Here is a 19,008-nt window from a genome sequence, read left to right as displayed (position 1 = left end):
TCGTAATACTAGGCAGGCAGTTAATTCTAATAGCCAGGCCTTCTCCATCACGAGGCTCAATACTACGCAGTACTCTAGAAGTTTTATTCCAGCTGTGACCAAGTTGTGGAATGATCTTCCTAATCGGGTGGTTGAATCAGTAGAACTTCAAAAGTTCAAAGTTGGAGCAAATGCTTTTTTGTTGACCAGGCGGATATGAGTCTTTTTATAGTTTATTTATGACATATTTATTTTTGATGTTGTTAATAGTTTATATATGACATGTCTGTTTTGACGTTGTTACTTATTTTAGAATGATTTATTGTTAATTTGTTCTCTTCATTTATTTATTTCCTTATTTCCTTTCCTCACTGGGCTATTTTTCCCTGTTGGAGCCCCTGGGCTAATAGCATCCTGCTTTTCCAACTAGGGTTGTAGCTTGGATAATAATAATAATAATAATAATAATAATAATAATAATGATATATATATGTATATATATGTGTGTGTGTATACAGATATAAATAATATATATATATATATATATATATATATATATATATATATATATATATATATATATATATATATATATATATATATGTATACAGATATAAATATATATATATATATATATATATATATATATATATATATATATATATACATACATATATATATATATATATATATATATATATATATACTGATATATATATATATATATATATATATATATATATATATATATATATATATATATATATATATAATTTATTTATATGTATGTATATACTTATATATTTGCACATACATACACACACACACACACACACACATATATATATATATATATATATATATATATATATATATATATATATATATATATATATATATATAGATAAATAAATAGTTAGAAAGTCAGGTTAACGTTTGGTCTAGTAAATCGGGAATAGGTTGAAAATGAGTATTAGGTACCTTTTACTAATTTGTATAATTACAATATAAATGAAACAGTACATTATCATCTTTAATAGAGAGTCTAAATTACACCAAATAATTTCCTTGTTCTGCTGCTTTTCTTCTTCTATCTTCATTTTGACTTTTGCAAAAGGGCCAATTCTGTCATGTGATTAGCACGATACGATAAAAATATGTGATTTCCTTCTTTTATTCTACAAGTTGCCATAAAGATATGTGATTTCCTTCATATATTCTACAAGTTACCATAAAAATATGTGATTTCCTTCATATATTCTACAAGTTACCATGAAAATATGTGATTTCCTTCTTTTATTCTACAAGTTACCATAAAGATATGTGATTTCCTTAATATATTCTACAAGTTACCATAAAAATATGTGATTTTCTTCATATGTTCTACAAGTTACCATGAAAATATGTGATTTCCTTCATAAGTTCCACAAGTTACGATGAAAATATGTGATTTCCTTCTTTTATTCTACAAGTTACCAAAAGAATATGTGATTTCCTTCATATATTCTCCGTGTTTCCTAACTTTCTGAAGCTGATCTACTCGAGCCGTCCATCCTGGTTTTGCTTGAGCTCTCTCCGACTGGATACGTATATCTATGTGCTCCACTGGGATTTCATTCAATCTCTGAAGACTTTTCCTCACAGTTTCTGTCAATCCGAGAACTTTTAACTGAACTGCATCAAATTCATCTATCACCCTTTTTATAAGATTTCCTGCTGAAAGTTTCTTTTCTGTGGCTTCTTGATATCTCTTCTGTAGATCCTTAGCAGTTTTTTTTTTACTTCAACCTGCTTACATACATGTTTATAATGGATATTCTTATGAAGGTCCCAGTAACACTTCCCTGGGCAAATACGGCAATATCCATTTGTAATAGCCCAACAACCACGCTTTGCGCTGTCATCTCGTATTCCCCAGTTTTAATGGCAAGTTCCGTTACATTCTAAACAGTTAGTTATGTACTGTCCAGGTGGAATGGATTCTTTCACAAAGGTTTCTTCAGTAACTGTATACTCAAAATCCTTGTTCTTTTCGATATCAGCACGATGTGTTTTGAGAACAGCTACTTGTTTACTTAATTGTTCTAATTTGTTCAGACCTATCTCAATATCCATCCTGATGCCAGCTATTGAAACCTCCAGTTAATGGCGTTCGTTAAGAACATCCTTAGTTAGAGTAAGGCTCCTACTTTCAGTTAGATTCAGGTCTTTCAAAAACATCCTAAAACTCTTTTCTCCCATTTTCCAGAACATGGCGTCAAAATTATTATCTCCCTCGTCATCACTGTCTATATCTTGATTCTCTACAACCTTATTACATGCATAGAGGGCAGAATTATTGAACTTGAAGTATTTTTTGTAAGGCATTTTTGCTTCTTTAATGCCACTGAGTACTTGGGGTGGCTGACCATCAGCAAAGGTAAGTAACATGAATATATTCTCAGCAATGTCCTTTCCAAACAGAGACAATATTTGATCAAAAATATATCTTTGGGTTGGAGTAAGTCTAGGAAGAGAAGACTGGACGACAAAGCCTACCGCATCAAGTTTGTCGATCCCACCTATACCGCCAGTGGAGAAAAATGAGCGTATTTGCTCTGTTATTTCTTTATCTCTTTCTATGCCGTCGACATCACCAAAGCCTGGAGTGTCAATAATTGTTAGACTGTAAGGTATTTTAAAACCTTCTCGATGATGTATTGTGTAAGATGAAATATCCCTGGTTTGGCTTCTTGCTTGATCGTGGCTTTCTGATTCTGTAATCAATTTAAAGCGAAAGTTGTCATTCCAGTCAACACCAAAAATGTAGTTGATAATTCCATTAATTAAAGTTGTCTTACCTGATCTGGTCGAACCAACAAACATGATTACTTTTTCTGGCATTGCATCTTTTTTCTCACCAAATTCATATTTCTGAAGTTGATAAACTTTGTTTGAAGTAGTCAGTTGTAGTTTTGGTTTATATATCTTGATATCTCCATCATCTAGCTTCTGTGATTGTCGACATAATTCATATTTCAGTAGCTCTTGGGGATTAGCTGTGATCATAAAATCAGAACTTGTTTCACTATCAAGACTCTTGCTGCAATGGTCACATACACAGTTTACTTTGAATTTGTAGGTGATATTGGGATTTATATCTATATTAACAGACTGCCTTTCAAATGGCAAAGATATTAGGTCTTCCCAGTCAGAGCCTTCGTGTTGTTGCTTTACTACATACTTGATTCTCGGGCACTGAGTTCCAATGTGCACTGGTTTTGACCATTTAATCTGTACTTCTGAAAGAGATATCTGACAGGCCACAGGTTTCCCAGGTCGACTAGTTGGTCTCGTTTTAACAGTTTCACACAATTCACTTTCAAGACTAACCCCAAGTCGGCAATAACTTTGGGCACTAACTTTGTACTCACAACCGGGTTTAAGACCAAGAATTAAATGACTTGTGGCACTAGAGTCTGCATATTGAATAACAATTGGATTATTTTTAATAGTATCTTCACATAAAATCTTATATTTATCAATGTTAGATGCACCATGAAGTGGTTTTTTCCAGCAGACCATAATATTACCATGTGTAGTTTTATTGTTGTCTATGTTTAAATCAACTGGAGCTGAAGGTATTATGAAGTCTTCATGCAAGAGACTACCATTATTATAGTACCTTATTTTAGCTTGAAACTCATTTGAATCCGAAGACTCCTCATCAATGATGAAGCTAACGTCAGGGTTGTCTTTGTTAACATCAAAGAAATCCCTAAAGTGTCTGGCTTTTTCCATCATCGTACTTTCATTTTCTGTTGTCTTCAATGGAATTCTATTCTTTTCTTCAATAAATCCTTCATCAGTGGTTAAATTCTTATTATTTAGGTATCTAGACATGTTGTTCAAAAGTGAGTTAGACTTAGGCATCAAGATAGAAAAACATAGTACTTGTGAATGATTAGGACTCATTACCATAGATTGTAAATCACCTGGGTTTGATGCAAAAGGAATCTGACTAAGAGCAGATATATATTGCGTAAGAATTTGTAGCTGGCTTTGTTTTGTTTCCACCCATCTTTCAAGGGCTTCATCACAAAATGGTGATGTTTCTTTTTTTCCTAAGATATGTGCTAGCTCACTCTCCTCTTTATTTCCACCCCTGATGCTGGGAAGAATTTGTGCTAGCTCTTCCCGGAATCGTAATTTATAGGTTGCCAACAAAGCTTTAAAACTTTTTATCTCATTTCGTATTCCCAGAAAATTATTAGCTACTTGTGTTTTGAGAAGATCATTGCATTTCACATCAAGTTCATAAAGATTCTCCAAGTAAGTTTCTGTTTCATTGATAAGCTGAGAACTGATCTCTCTGACAAGCTTACAAGCCCTACTATCCAATTTGGTAAGAGGGTATAAACGTGCACTTATGGGAACATAATTTTCTCCATCTGTTCCAGTACTATTTGCTATTTCTTGGTAGAACCGAACAGCTTCTTCAAAAGTCAACGGGTTTACACGAGGTAAGAAATCTCCAAAATATCTGCATTTAAAATGAAGGCTTTCTTGTTTCTGATTTTCGTTTAGGTCTAATTCTCCTTTTCCATCAATCGTCAATGTTGGTATGGCCTTCACCCAAGCATGAAGATTTCCACTTACGTTCTTTTCTGTAGAATCTGAAGATATTTCTCGGTCAAAAACAAAAAAAAGCACTTCCTCCATATGTAATGCCTGTTACAACATGAGTAGCAGTATCATGTTCAAAAACATCTGGGTGCATAATCTTTCCTTTCCCTAGCTGTTCAATAGTCATCCTCTCAGTTTTAGTGGTGCATTTGCATTTTAGTGTAACCCTTTCCACATGACTTGAAGATTTTCTATTGTCAAGGTATTTTGCAGAACCAGAAACTTCCAGGAGGCCTCCCAAGAAGCTAAGCTTTAAGCCGGCATTGACATCCAGTGCTGAAGACTTGTCATCGATGGTATCAGAAGTGATGATTTCAAAATCAGCAGAAGTATGATGTTGCACAGACCTTTCATTAAGTGTGGCTTGGTCCCACAGTGTAATACCTTGGATAACCTGGTCAGATCTACAGTCATAGAGCATACCTAAGTGAAAAGGCCTTCCGAGTGTTGATATTGAGAGAGGTTTTTCGCAAAGATCATTTGCCATCTTGAAAAAATAATAATTTGTCCCGTTATATTCTGCTGCATAGGTAAATCACAAGACGTGTCACTGACTTGAGAGTTGATTACTCCTATGGTAAGCAAGTGCCTAATCGGTTTTGCAATCTTGATTTGAATGTTATCACTACAGCTGTAAAAGAGAAAAGGTTTCTTTTAGTGGTGGAGTAGAGATGAGATATTGAGAAATCAGGTTTCCTAAATGTAAATCTTAAAAATGCTTATATGACTTCATCAAATGCAAATAAGGAAAATATATAAAAGAGCACTTGAGATAAAAGAATACTAATTTAAATATAGAAACCTTTTTTTTTACATAGAATAAGTTTTTGATTGCGTTTCCAGAGTATTTGAAATAGTGAATGATAGTAATTTGTAAAACATGAATAAAAAATCCACTGGAACCCATTTATCTGAATATATTAGCAATCAAAGAAGGTATGAATAAACATATAATCCTAACAGCCTCTAATGCAATATTTGAAAAATTTATTTTTATTCCTTTATGTATTCTTTAGATGCACCGTAATAATTCACACATCCTTACTAAATATACATCAATGCACCCTTTAGAGTAAAACGAGAATAAGTCAACTATAATGCAAGAAACAAACATTTAAATGTGAAGAATTGGGCCTTATGTACATCAATTTTTACGTCCGGAAATACCTAAAAATAGTTTGTATGCTGCACTACCATTCTTACAGCTATCATCTTTTTCTAGAAATGCATTTGTAATTGTAACCTTAGTTTTGCAAAAAATCGCTTTTAAATGTACTGTAATGACAACTGCCGACATAAATCTTGATGTGAGACGGACTAACAGTTTAAAAGCTAACCATCCGCTTTCACCAAAGGATGAATGAGTCAGACGACCAAAGTATATCTTATGTGTTTAATAACACAACTTAGGAAAATAATTTTTTTTATATACTAAACGTATGCTGATAAATCAATTACTGATTTTTTTTATTTGTACACAATGAACAGAGTAATTAATGATTTGAGCTAAATAGCCAATCTTGATAACCACTGGAATCTACTGAGTTACCTGTTGTTCGAGTTTCCGTTGTAGATATGTAACCAATCATGATAATCACCGGAGTCCACTGTTTTTCAGATGATCCGAATTTGTTGAGCAGCTAAGTGGCAATTGTAATTTCAACCTGAGTCTACTGTTTTGCTTGTTTTCCGAGTTTATCAAGTAGCTAAGTAACCTTTCGTGATAACCACGGAAGTCAAATGTTTTGCCTGTACTACAAGTTTGCCGAATAGCTAAACTGCTCATTGCAATAGACGCTGGGGTCTACCGAGTTGCCTGTGCTTTGAGTTTGCCGAGTAGCTAAGTAGACAATCGTAGTAACCACCGGATTCTACTGTTTTATCCATGCTCCGATTTTGCCGAATAGCTAAATAGCCAATAGTAATAACCACTGGAATCTACTAAATTGCCTGTGGTCTGAGTTTGCTGAGTAACTAAGGTGACAATCTTAATTACAACTGGAGTATACTGTTTTGACCATGCTCCGATTTTTCTTTATAGCTAAGTAGCCAATCATAATAATTATCAGTTTACTATTTGGTATTATTGTAAAACAACACGGGAAAATGTTTATTAATAAAAAAAATGGTTGTGTATATATAAAAACTCCCGTTTTCTTCGAAATTTACCTCTATTTCCATTGGAAATTAATAATATGCTAATATATCCTACAGTAATGGGGGCCACCCAGTGGACATTGGCAGGTTTTGGGTTGGGGAAAGTTAGTAGCGAATCGATAGATAATGGTAAAAGTAACCTTTTCTTCTTTATAAATTATTCTCTGGGAGGTATGGTGTAATAAATTCACGAAAAATTACACAAAATATGGGGATCCTTTTCCCCCTCAAATATTTATTTTACTATTTTGTTTACATTTTGCAAACTAGAAGTATCTGCTCCTGTTGAGGCCTTTGTGTATATCTTGTTGAGCGATAACAACTTTATACTTCCTGCGCACAAGCCATACTTATACTTTATTTCTACCAGTGGAAATACTCCAGCTCGTTCATTTGTAAGTAGCTCCTCCTCCTACCTTCCCGAATCAAATGACAAAATTTTCCACATTTGGGTATGTTTGTATGCTTGAGTGATGTAGGCAGTTTTGCGACACGCTCTGTTTTCTTAAGACAACTCCTCAGTTCCTTTGTTGCTGTGCTGGGTGCGCGTTCTGAGCCCAATGTAACAAAGTGTAATGGCATGCCATTATAGCTATTGCCAAGTTTCAGGGTGAGTGCAACGGTACACCTATTGTGGTGAGCCTTATTTTAGAAACTCATTGTGTTATTCCTCAAAGTTTAAAGTGTCCCAAGTGCGGTTTTGAGTTAGCTTTTATGGAAGACCAACACAATTTCTACTGTAACTCGACTGTAAAGATTGCCAAGACAAAAAGGACACGTTGGTGTCAATCCTAAGGTAAGGAACTATTTGTAATTCACTTTGATACTTTGTGACTTAGATAGGGGATCCGAGGTCTAGCCTCTCGGGCTAGGTCTGTTAGCTGGGAACTACTAGTTTAGGTTAGGTGGATTTATTAGGGTGTGGCGCCTTTTTCAGATATCGGAAGGTTTAAATAATCCCGTTTTTTTTTTACTATTCGCCCACCCAAAGTCCCAGGTTCCGACCTGTGTCCGTCGAGAATGATGGCCTTGATAGAACGGTTTAATTGCACTGGAAATAAAGGTCAAATTAAATTTTGTTAAAACCGCATTATTTTACGTAGGTAAAATTTTTATTTCTTTGCTTTGGAAATGTAGTTTCGTTTTGTTTTATGACTTTACCTACTGTTTTGCCTGTATTCCGAGTTTGCCGAATAACTAAATAGGCAAAGTAATGACCATCGAAGCCTAATGTTTTGCCTGTGGTGCAAGTTTGCTGAATAACTAAATAGCGAAAGTAATAACCACCGAAGTCTAATGTTTTGCCTGTGGTATGAGTTTGGCAAATAACTAAATAGCCAAAGTAATAACCACCAAAGTCTAATCTTTTGCCTGTGGTATGAGTTTGGCGAATAACTAAATAGCCAAAGTAATAACCACTAAAGTCTAATGTATTGCCTGTGGTACGATTTTGCCGAATAACTAAATAGCCAAAGTAATAACCACCGAAGTCTAATGTTTTGCCTGTGGTACGAGTTTGCTGAATAACTAAATAGCCAAGGTAATAACCACCGAAGTCTAATGTTTTGCCTGTGGTACGAATATGCAGAATAAGCAAATAGCCAAAGTAATAACCACTGAAGTCTTATGTTTTACCTGTGGTACGAGTTTGCCGAATAACTAAATAGCCAAAGTAATAACCACCGAAGTCTAATGTATTGCCTGTGGTACTTATTTATTGAATACCTAAATAGCCAAAGTAATAACCACCGAAGTCTAATGTTTTGCCTGTGGTACGAGTTTGCCGAGTAACTAAATAGCCAAAGTAATAACCACCTAAGTCTAATGTTTTGCCTGTGGTACGAGTTTGTCGAGTAACTAAATAGCCAAAGTAATATCCACCGAAGTCTAATTTTTTGCCTGTGGTACGAGTTTGCCAAGTAACTAAATAGCCAAAGTAATAACCACCGAAGTCTAATGTTTTGCTTGTGGTACGAGTTTGCCAAATAACTAAATAGCCAAAGTAATAACCACCGAAGTGTATTGCATGTGGTACGAGTTTGCTGAATACCTAAATAGCCAAAGTAATAACCCCCGAAGTCTAATGTATTGCCTGTTTTACTAGTTTGCCGAATAACTAAATAGCCAAAGTAATAACCACCGAAGTCTAATGTATTGCCTGTGGTACGAGTTTGCCGAGTAGCTAAATAACCAAAGTAATAACCACCGAAGTCTGATGTATTGCCTGTGGTATAAGTTTGCCTAATAGCTAAATAGCCAAAGTAATAACCACCGAAGTCTAATGTTTTGCCTGTGGTACGAGTTTGCCGAATAACTAAATAGCTAATGTTTTGCCTGTGGTACGAGTTTGCCGAATAACTAAATAGCAAAAGTAATAACCACTGTAGTCTAGTGTTTTGCCTTTGGTACGAGTTTGCCGAATAACTAAATAGCCAATGTAATAACCACCGTAGTCTAGTGTTTTGCCTGTGGCATGAGTTTGCCGAATAACTAAATAGCCAAAGTAATGAAAACCGTAGTCTAGTGTTTTGCCTGTGGCACGAGTTTGCCGAATAACTAAATAGCCAAAGTAATAACCACCTTAGTATAGTGTTTTGCCTGTGGCACGAGTTTGCCGAAAAACTAAATAGCCAAAGTAATAACCACCGTAGTCTAGTGTTTTGCCTGTGGCACGAGTTTGCCGAATAACTAAATAGCCAAAGTAATAACCACCGTAGTCTAGTGTTTTGCCTGTGGCACGAGTTGGCCGAATAACTAAACAGCCAAAGTAATAACCACCGTAGTCTAATGTTTTGCCTGTGGCACGAGTTGGCCGAATAACTAAACAGCCAAAGTAATAACCACCGAAGTCTAATGTTTTGCCTGTGGTACGCATTTGCCGAATAACTAAGTAGCCAAAGTAATAACCACCGAAGTGTATTGCCTGCGGTACGGGTTTGCCGGATAACTAAATAGCCAAAGTAATAATCACCTAAGTCTAATGTTTTGCCTGGTACGAGTTGGCCAAATAACTAAATAGCCAAAGTAATAACCACCGAAGTCTAATGTTTTGCCTTTGGTACAAGTATCCCGAATAACTAAATTGCTAAAGTAATAACCACCTAAGTCTAATGTTTTGCCTGGTACGAGTTTGCCAAATAACTAAATAGCCAAAGTAATAACCACTGAAGTTTAATGTTTTGCCTGTGGTATGAATTTACCGAGTAACTGAATAACCAATGTAATAACCACCGAAGTCTAGTGTTTTGCCTGTGGTATGAGTTTGCCGAATAACTAAATAGCCAAAGTAATGACCACCGAAGTCTAATGTTTTTTCTTGTGGTACGGGTTTGCCGGATAACTAAATAGCCAAACTAATAACCACCGAAGTTTAATGTTTTGCCTGTGGTACGAGTATGGCGAATAACTAAATAGCCAAAATAATAACCACCAAAGTCTAGTGTTTTTCCTGTGGTATGAGTTTGGCGAATAACTAAATAGCCAAAGAATTAACCACCGAAGTCTAATGTTTTGCCTGTGGTACGAGTTTGCCAAATAACTAAATAGCCAAAGTAATAACCACCGAAGTCTAATGTTTTGCCTGTGGTACGAGTTTCCCAAATAACTAAATAGCCAAAGTAATAACCACAGAAGTCTAATGTTTTGCCTCTGGTACGAGTTTGCCAAATAACTAAATAGCCAAAGTAATAACCATCGAACTCTAATGTTTTGCCTCTGGTACGAGTTTGCCAAATAACTAAATAGCCTAAGTAATAACCACCGTAGTCTAGTGTTTTGCCCTTGGCACGAGTTTCCGAATAACTAAATAGCCTAAGTAATAACCACCTAAGTCTAATGTTTTGCCTTTGGTACGAATTTACCAAGTAACTAAATAGCCAAAGTAATAACCACCGAAGTCTAATGTTTTGCCTGTGGTACGAGTTTGCCAAATAACTAAATAGCCAAAGTAATAACCACCGAAGTCTACTGTTTTGCGTGTGGTACGAGTTTGCCAAATAACTAAATAGCCAAAGTAATAACCACCGAAGTCTAATGTTTTGCCTGTGGTACGAATTTACTGAGTAACTTAATAGCCAAAGTAATAACCACCGGAGTCTAATGTTTTGCCTGTGGTACGAATTTACTGAGTAACTTAATAGCCAAAGTAATAACCACCTAAGTCTAATGTTTTGCCTGTGGTACGAATTTACCAAGTAACTAAATAGCCAAAGTAATAACCACCGAAGTCCAATGTTTTGCCTGTGATAAGTGTTTGCCAAATAACCAAATAGCCAAAGTAATAACCACCGAAGTCTAATGTTTTGCCTTTGGTACGAATTTACAGAGTAACCTAATAGCCAAAGAAATAACCACCGAAGTCTAATGTTTTGCCTTTGGTACAAATTAACCGTGTAACTAAATAGCCAAAGTAATAACCACCCAAGTCTAATGTTTTGCCTGTGGTACGAGTTTGCCAAATAACTAAATAGCCAAAGTAGTAACCACAGAAGTCTAATGTTTTTTCCTCTGGTACGAATTTACCGAGTAACTAGATAGCCAAAGTAATAACCACCGAAGTCTAATATTTGCCTGTGGTACAAGTTTGCCGAATATCTAAATAGGCAAAGTAATGACCACCGAAGTCTATTGTTTTGCCTGTGGTACAAGTTTGCCGAATAACTAAAAAGCCAAATTAATAACCACCGAAGTAATGTTTTTTTTTACCTGTGGTATGAGTTTGACAAATAACTAAATAGCCAAAGTAATAACCACCGAAGTGTAATGTATTGCCTGTGGTACGAGTTTGCCGAATAACTAAATAGCCATAGTAATAACCACCGAAGTCTAATGTTTTGCCTGTGGTACGAGTTTGCTGAATAGCTAAATAGCCAAGGTAATAACCACCGAAGTCTATTGATTTGCCTGTGGTACGAATTTGCAGAATAACCAAATGGCCAAAGTAATAACCACCGAAGTCTTATGTTTTGCCTGTGGTACGAGTTTGCCGAATAACTAAATAGCCAAAGTAATAACCACCGAAGTCTAATGTATTGCCTGTGGTACTTATCTGCTGAATAGCTAAATAGTCAAAGTAATAACCACCGAAGTCTAATTTTTGCCTGTGGTACGAGTTTGCCGAGTAACTAAATAGCCAAAGTAATAACCACCTAAGTCTAATGTTTTGCCTGTGGTACGAGTTTGCCGAGTAACTAAATAGCCAAAGTAATATCCACCGAAGTCTAATTTTTGCCTGTGGTACGAGTTTGCCGATTAACTAAATAGCCAAAGTAATAACCACCTAAGTCTAATGTTTTGCCTGTGGTACGAGTTTGCCGAATAACTAAATAGTCAAAGTAATAACCACCGAAGTCTAATGTATTGCCTGTGGTACTTATCTGCTGAATAGCTAAATAGTCAAAGTAATAACCACCGAAGTCTAATTTTTGCCTGTGGTATGAGTTTGCTGAGTAACTAAATAGCCAAAGTAATAACCACCCAAATGTAATGTTTTGCCTGTGGTACGAGTTTGCCTAGTAACTAGATAGCCAAAGTAATAACCACCGAAGTCTAATGTATTGCCTGTTTTACTAGTTTTCCGAATAACTAAATAGCCAGAGTAATAACCACTGAAGTCTAATGTATTGCCTGTGGTACGAGTTTGCTGAGTAGCTAAATAGCCAAAGCAATAACCACTGAAGTCTAATGTATTGCCTGTGGTACGAGTTTGCCGAATAGCTAAATAGCCAAAGTAATAACCACCGAAGTCTAATGTTTTGCCTGCGGTACGATTTTGCCGAATAACTAAATAGCTAATATTTTGCCTGTGGTACAATTTTGCCGAAAAACTAAATAGCCAAAGTAATAACCACCGTAGTCTTAATGTTTTGCCTGTGGTACGAGTATGCCGAATAACTAAATATCCAAAGTAATAACCACCGAAGTCTAATGTTTTGCCTGTGGTACGAGTTTAACGAGTAACTTAATAGCCAAAGTAATAACCACCCAAGTCTAATGTTTTGATTGTGGTACGAATTTACCAAGTAACTAAATAGCCAAAGTAATAACCACCGAAGTCTAATGTTTTGCCTGTGGTACGAGATTGCCAAATAACCAAATATCCAAAGTAATAACCACCGAAGTCTAATGTTTTGCCTGTGGTACAAGTTTGCCAAATAACTAAATAGCCAAAGTAATAACCACCGAAGTCTAATGTTTTGCCTGTGGTACGAATTTACCGAGTGACTAAATAGCCAAAGTAATAACCACCGAAGTCTAATGTTTTGCCTGTGGTACGAGTTTGCCGAATATCTAAATAGGCAAAGTAATGACCACCGAAGTCTAATGTTTTGCCTGTGGTGCAAGTTTGCCGAATAACTAAATAGCCAAAGTAAAAACCACCTAAGTAATGTTTTGCCTGTGGTATGAGTTTGGCAAATAACTAAATAGCCAAAGTAATAACCACCAAAGTCTAATCTTTTGCCTGTGGTATGAGTTTGGCGATTAACTAAATAGCCAAGTAATAACCACCAAAGTCTAATGTATTGCCTGTGGTACAATTTTGCTGAATAACTAAATAGCCAAGTTTTTTCTATAGCCAAGGTAATAACCACCGAAGTCTAATGTTTTGCCTGTGGTACGAATTTGCAGAATAACTAAATAGCCAAATTAATAACCACCGAAGTCTTATGTTTTGCCTGTGGTACCAGTTTTCCGAATAACTAAATAGCCAAAGTAATAACCACTGAAGTTTAATGTATTGCCTGTGGTACTTATTTGCTGAATAGCTAAATAGTCAAATTAATAACCACCGAAGTCTAATGTTTTGCCTGTGGTACGAGTTTGCCGAGTAACTAAATATCCAAAGTAATAACCACCGAAGTCTAATGTTTTGCCTGTGGTACAAGTTTGCCGAGTAACAAAATAGCCAAAGTAATAACCACCTAAGTCTAATGTTTTGCCTGTGGTACGAGTTTCCCGAGTAACTAAATAGCCAAAGTAATATCCACCGAAGTCTAATTTTTTGCCTGTGGTACGAGTTTGCCGAGTAACTAAATAGCCAAAGTAATAACCACCGAAGTCTAATGTTTTGCCTGTGGTACGAGTTTGCTGAAAAACTAAATAGCCAAAGTAATAACCACCAAAGTGTATTGCCTTTGGTACGAGTTTGCTGAATACCTAAATAGCCAAAGTAATAACCACCGAAGTCTAATGTATTGCCTGTTTTACTAGTTTGCCGAATAACTAAATAGCCAAAGTAATAACCACTGAAGTCTAATGTATTGCTTGTGGTACGAGTTTGCCGAGTAGATAAATAGCCAACGTAATAACCACCGAAGTTTAATGTATTGCCTGTGGTACGAGTTTGCCGAATAGCTAAATAGCCAAAGTAATAACCACCGAAGTCTAATGTTTTGCCTGTGGTACGAGTTTGCCGAATAACTAAATAGCTAATGTTTTGCCTGTGGTACGAGTATGCCGAATAACTAAATATCCAAAGTAATAACCACCGAAGTCTAATGTTTTGCCTGTGGTACGAGTTTAACGAGTAACTTAATAGCCAAAGTAATAACCACCCAAGTCTAATGTTTTGCCTGTGGTACGAATTTACCAAGTAACTAAATAGCCAAAGTAATAACCACCGAAGTCTAATGTTTTGCCTGTGGTACGAGATTGCCAAATAACCAAATATCCAAAGTAATAACCACCGAAGTCTAATGTTTTGCCTGTAGTACGAGTTTGCCAAATAACTAAATAGCCAAAGTAATAACCACCGAAGTCTAATGTTTTGCCTGTGGTACGAATTTACCGAGTGACTAAATAGCCAAAGTAATAACCACCGAAGTCTAATGTTTTGCCTGTGGTACGAGTTTGCCGAATATCTAAATAGGCAAAGTAATGACCACCGAAGTCTAATGTTTTGCCTGTGGTGCAAGTTTGCCGAATAACTAAATAGCCAAAGTAAAAACCACCTAAGTAATGTTTTGCCTGTGGTATGAGTTTGGCAAATAACTAAATAGCCAAAGTAATAACCACCAAAGTCTAATCTTTTGCCTGTGGTATGAGTTTGGCGATTAACTAAATAGCCAAGTAATAACCACCAAAGTCTAATGTATTGCCTGTGGTACAATTTTGCTGAATAACTAAATAGCCAAGTTATTTCTATAGCCAAGGTAATAACCACCGAAGTCTAATGTTTTGCCTGTGGTACGAATTTGCAGAATAACTAAATAGCCAAATTAATAACCACCGAAGTCTTATGTTTTGCCTGTGGTACGAGTTTTCCGAATAACTAAATAGCCAAAGTAATAACCACTGAAGTTTAATGTATTGCCTGTGGTACTTATTTGCTGAATAGCTAAATAGTCAAATTAATAACCACCGAAGTCTAATGTTTTGCCTGTGGTACGAGTTTGCCGAGTAACTAAATATCCAAAGTAATAACCACCGAAGTCTAATGTTTTGCCTGTGGTACAAGTTTGCCGAGTAACAAAATAGCCAAAGTAATAACCACCTAAGTCTAATGTTTTGCCTGTGGTACGTGTTTCCCGAGTAATTAAATAGCCAAAGTAATATCCACCGAAGTCTAATTTTTTGCCTGTGGTACGAGTTTGCCGAGTAACTAAATAGCCAAAGTAATAACCACCGAAGTCTAATGTTTTGCCTGTGGTACGAGTTTGCTGAATAACTAAATTGCCAAAGTAATAACCACCGAAGTGTATTGCCTTTGGTACGAGTTTGCTGAATACCTAAATAGACAAAGTAATAACCACCGAAGTCTAATGTATTGCCTGTTTTACTAGTTTGCCGAATAACTAAATAGCCAAAGTAATAACCACTGAAGTCTAATGTATTGCTTGTGCTACGAGTTTGCCGAGTAGATAAATAGCCAACGTAATAACCACCGAAGTTTAATGTATTGCCTGTGGTACGAGTTTGCCGAATAGCTAAATAGCCAAAGTAATAACCACCGAAGTCTAATGTTTTGCCTGTGGTACGAGTTTGCCGAATAACTAAATAGCTAATGTTTTGCCTGCGGTACGAGTTTGCCGAATAACTAAATAGCCAAAGTAATAACCACCGTAGTCTAGTGTTTTGCCTTTGGTACGAGTTTGCCGAATAAATAAATAGTCAAAGTAATAACCACCGTAGTCTAGTGTTTTGCCTGTGGCACGAGTTTTCTGAATAACCAAATAGCCAAAATAATAACCACCGTAGTCTAGTATTTTGCCTGTGGCACGAGTTTGCCGAATAACTAAATAGCCAAAGTAATAACCACCTTAGTATAGTGTTTTGCCTGTGGCACGAGTTAGCCGAATAACTAAATAGCCAAAGTTATAACCACCGTAGTCTAGTGTTTTGCCTGTGGCACGAGTTTACCGAATAACTAAATAGCCAAAGTAATAACCACCATAGTCTAGTGTTTTGCCTGTGGCACAAGTTTGCCGAATAACTAAATAGCCAAAGTAATAACCACCGAAGTCTAATGTTTTGCCTGTGGCACGAGTTTGCCGAATAACTAAATAGCCAAAGTAATAACCACCGAAGTCTAATGTTTTGCCTGTGGTACGGGTTGGCCGAATAACTAAATAACCAAAGTAATAACCACCGAAGTGTATTGCCTGCGGTACGGGTTTGCCGGATAACTAAATAGCCAAAGTAATAACCACCGTAGTCTAATGTTTTGCCTGTGGTACAAGTATGCCGAATAACTAAATAGCCAAAGTAATAACCACCTAAATCTAATGTTTTGCCTGGTACGAGTTTGCCAAATAACTAAATAGCCAAAGTAATAACCACCGAAGTCTAATGTTTTGCCTGTGGTACGAATTTACCGAGTAACTAAATAGCCAAAGTAATAAACACCGAAGTCTAGTGTTTTGCCTGTGGTATGAGATTGCCGAATAACTAAATAGCCAAAGTAATAACCATCGAAGCCTAATGTTTTGCCTGTGGTACGAGTATGCCGAATAACAAAATAGCCAAAGTAATAACCACCGAAGTCTAATGTTTTGCCTGTGGTACGAGTTTGCCAAACAACTAAATAGCCAAAGTAATAACCACCGAAGTCTAATGTTTTGCCTGTGGTACGAGTTTGCCAAACAACTAAATAGCCAAAGTAATAACCACCGAAGTCTAATGTTTTGTGTGTGGTACGAATTTAGTGAGTAACTAAATAGCCAATGCAATAACCACCGAAGTCTAATGTTTTGCCTGTGGTACGAATTTACCGAGTAACTAAATAGCCAAAGTAATAACCACCGAAGTCTAATGTTTTGCCTGTGGTACGAGTTTGCCGAATAACTAAATAGCCAAAGTAATAACCATCAAAGTCTAATGTTTTGCCTGTGGTACGAGTTTGCCGAATAACTAAATAGCCAAAGTAATAACCATCAAAGTCTAATGTTTTGCCTGTGGTACAAGTTTGCCGAATATCCAAGCGTAATACCCCTTGCAGTCTAATGTTTTCCCAAGTCTCCTTTCGACTCATTTCACCAGAGTTAAACTTTCGCTCAAGTGTGATTCCTGACGTATGAAATTAGAAAAACATTACCTATAAAAGTAGAAGCAATGGTAGAATTTCACATACTGTATCAAACTCAAACGGATGAGCAAACGTATCGTTTAAAGGTATGATAAAACAGAATATTTCAATTCATGTTTATAATCTTTAGTTGTAGGTGATGCATGTGTAGATTTTGAGAGAATTATCGCATATTTGTGAAATTATATCATGTTTGTTTTCTGATCAATTTTATACGATATATTGTTTTCCTACCAAGAAACTGCAGCAAGGAATGTGTGAGTACTTTGGGTATTCAGAAAAGACTTAGTGCATTTTACCTCTCCCTTATGGCACAGTGTAAAATCCGGACGTCGGATGCCGTCCGGGAGAATAGAAAATCGCTTGTATCACCGGGAAAGACGCGAAAATACACCTCTTTTTTCGAGACTGGTAATGTTCACTGATATTTTCTGTTATTTTCTGAATAAATGTTCGAAAAAATATTGGTTTATTTTCATGTTATTGAGAATACCACTTAGTACATAGTGTAATGTTGACGTCCGATTGAGATTATTCTCAATAAAATGAAAATAAATCAATATTTTTCGAACATTTATTCAGGAAATAACAGAAAGTATCAGTGAACATTACCTGTGTCCAAAAAGTGGTGTATTATGGCGCATTTACAGGTGATACAAGCGGTTTTCTATTCTCCTGGACGGCATCCGACGTCCGGATTTTACACTGTGCCCTCCCTTATAAAAACTTGCAAGTATATCTACACATCGAAAACAATTTCTTGTTGAGTATTTTTTTAACAAATACTCAAACATTGTCACAGCATAATCACTAAAAGAACATGTTGTACCGATGAAATATTGGACACAGTATTTTATCAATAAAATTGACATCATTTTCTGCGATTACGGGAAATCACTGGAAATATCAGTGACTGCATGTAAACAATAACGGTTACAGTGATTTCTTGTATCCAATAAAGAGTTTAGCAATTTCATAAAATAATCTATCACAGTTTTTCATTGTAAAATACACATACGCATAAAAAAAACCTCAAACATATGCACAGATATACGATATACATACACACACACAATATATATATATATATATATATATATATATATATATATATATATATATATATATATATATATATATATATATATATACTTTGAGTAATCAGCAATCATTTACAATCACTTCATGTCTCATTCAAAACATGAAGTAATCCAAAGAATAAGAACAAAATATAACATTACCTTTTTAGAAAAAAATAATATTGCTTCCACCAACACAAATTAGAATACTATTCGCCCTCCCTGAATGGCAAAGGGATCCTATCAGTCTGGTGTCAAGGGAGGTACTGCTGACGGCAAGCCAAGTTAAGCGAATTTAAGGCCTTCAGCTCTGCTCCCAAAACGTTTTGACATATGAGCATACCGGATGTCCTTATGAACAAACTCGTAATTTCAAATTTTTCCTTCAATGTTTTCATGTTATATGAAGGTATTTCTTAGAGTAAGGGAACGTAATTAGTAATGAATCTTAATTACTGGTTTTTCGAAATCTAATGTTTCCAAAGGTGGATCCTTTACTATGCTGTTCTTCAGAAAATAAAAAATTCCGTCGTGAATACCAACTACTCCATTTCCCATCTTTCCTGTTACACTTCATATTTGTTCGGCTTCCTATTCCCTCGGCTT

The 19,008-nt window shown here is 35.8% G+C and overlaps 1 pseudogene; it reads right to left on the bottom strand.

Moving 5' to 3' along the window:
• Positions 1 to 1,051: 1,051 nt before the first annotated feature.
• Positions 1,052 to 18,661, bottom strand: LOC137643879 (uncharacterized; annotated as a pseudogene).
• Positions 18,662 to 19,008: the final 347 nt, after the last annotated feature.

The sequence above is a fragment of the Palaemon carinicauda genome, chromosome 7, assembly GCF_036898095.1.
Source record: "Palaemon carinicauda isolate YSFRI2023 chromosome 7, ASM3689809v2, whole genome shotgun sequence".
Classification (NCBI taxonomy): domain Eukaryota; kingdom Metazoa; phylum Arthropoda; class Malacostraca; order Decapoda; family Palaemonidae; genus Palaemon; species Palaemon carinicauda.
Note: the sequence above shows the minus strand (reverse complement) of the source record. Positions and strands in the feature narration are given on the sequence as shown.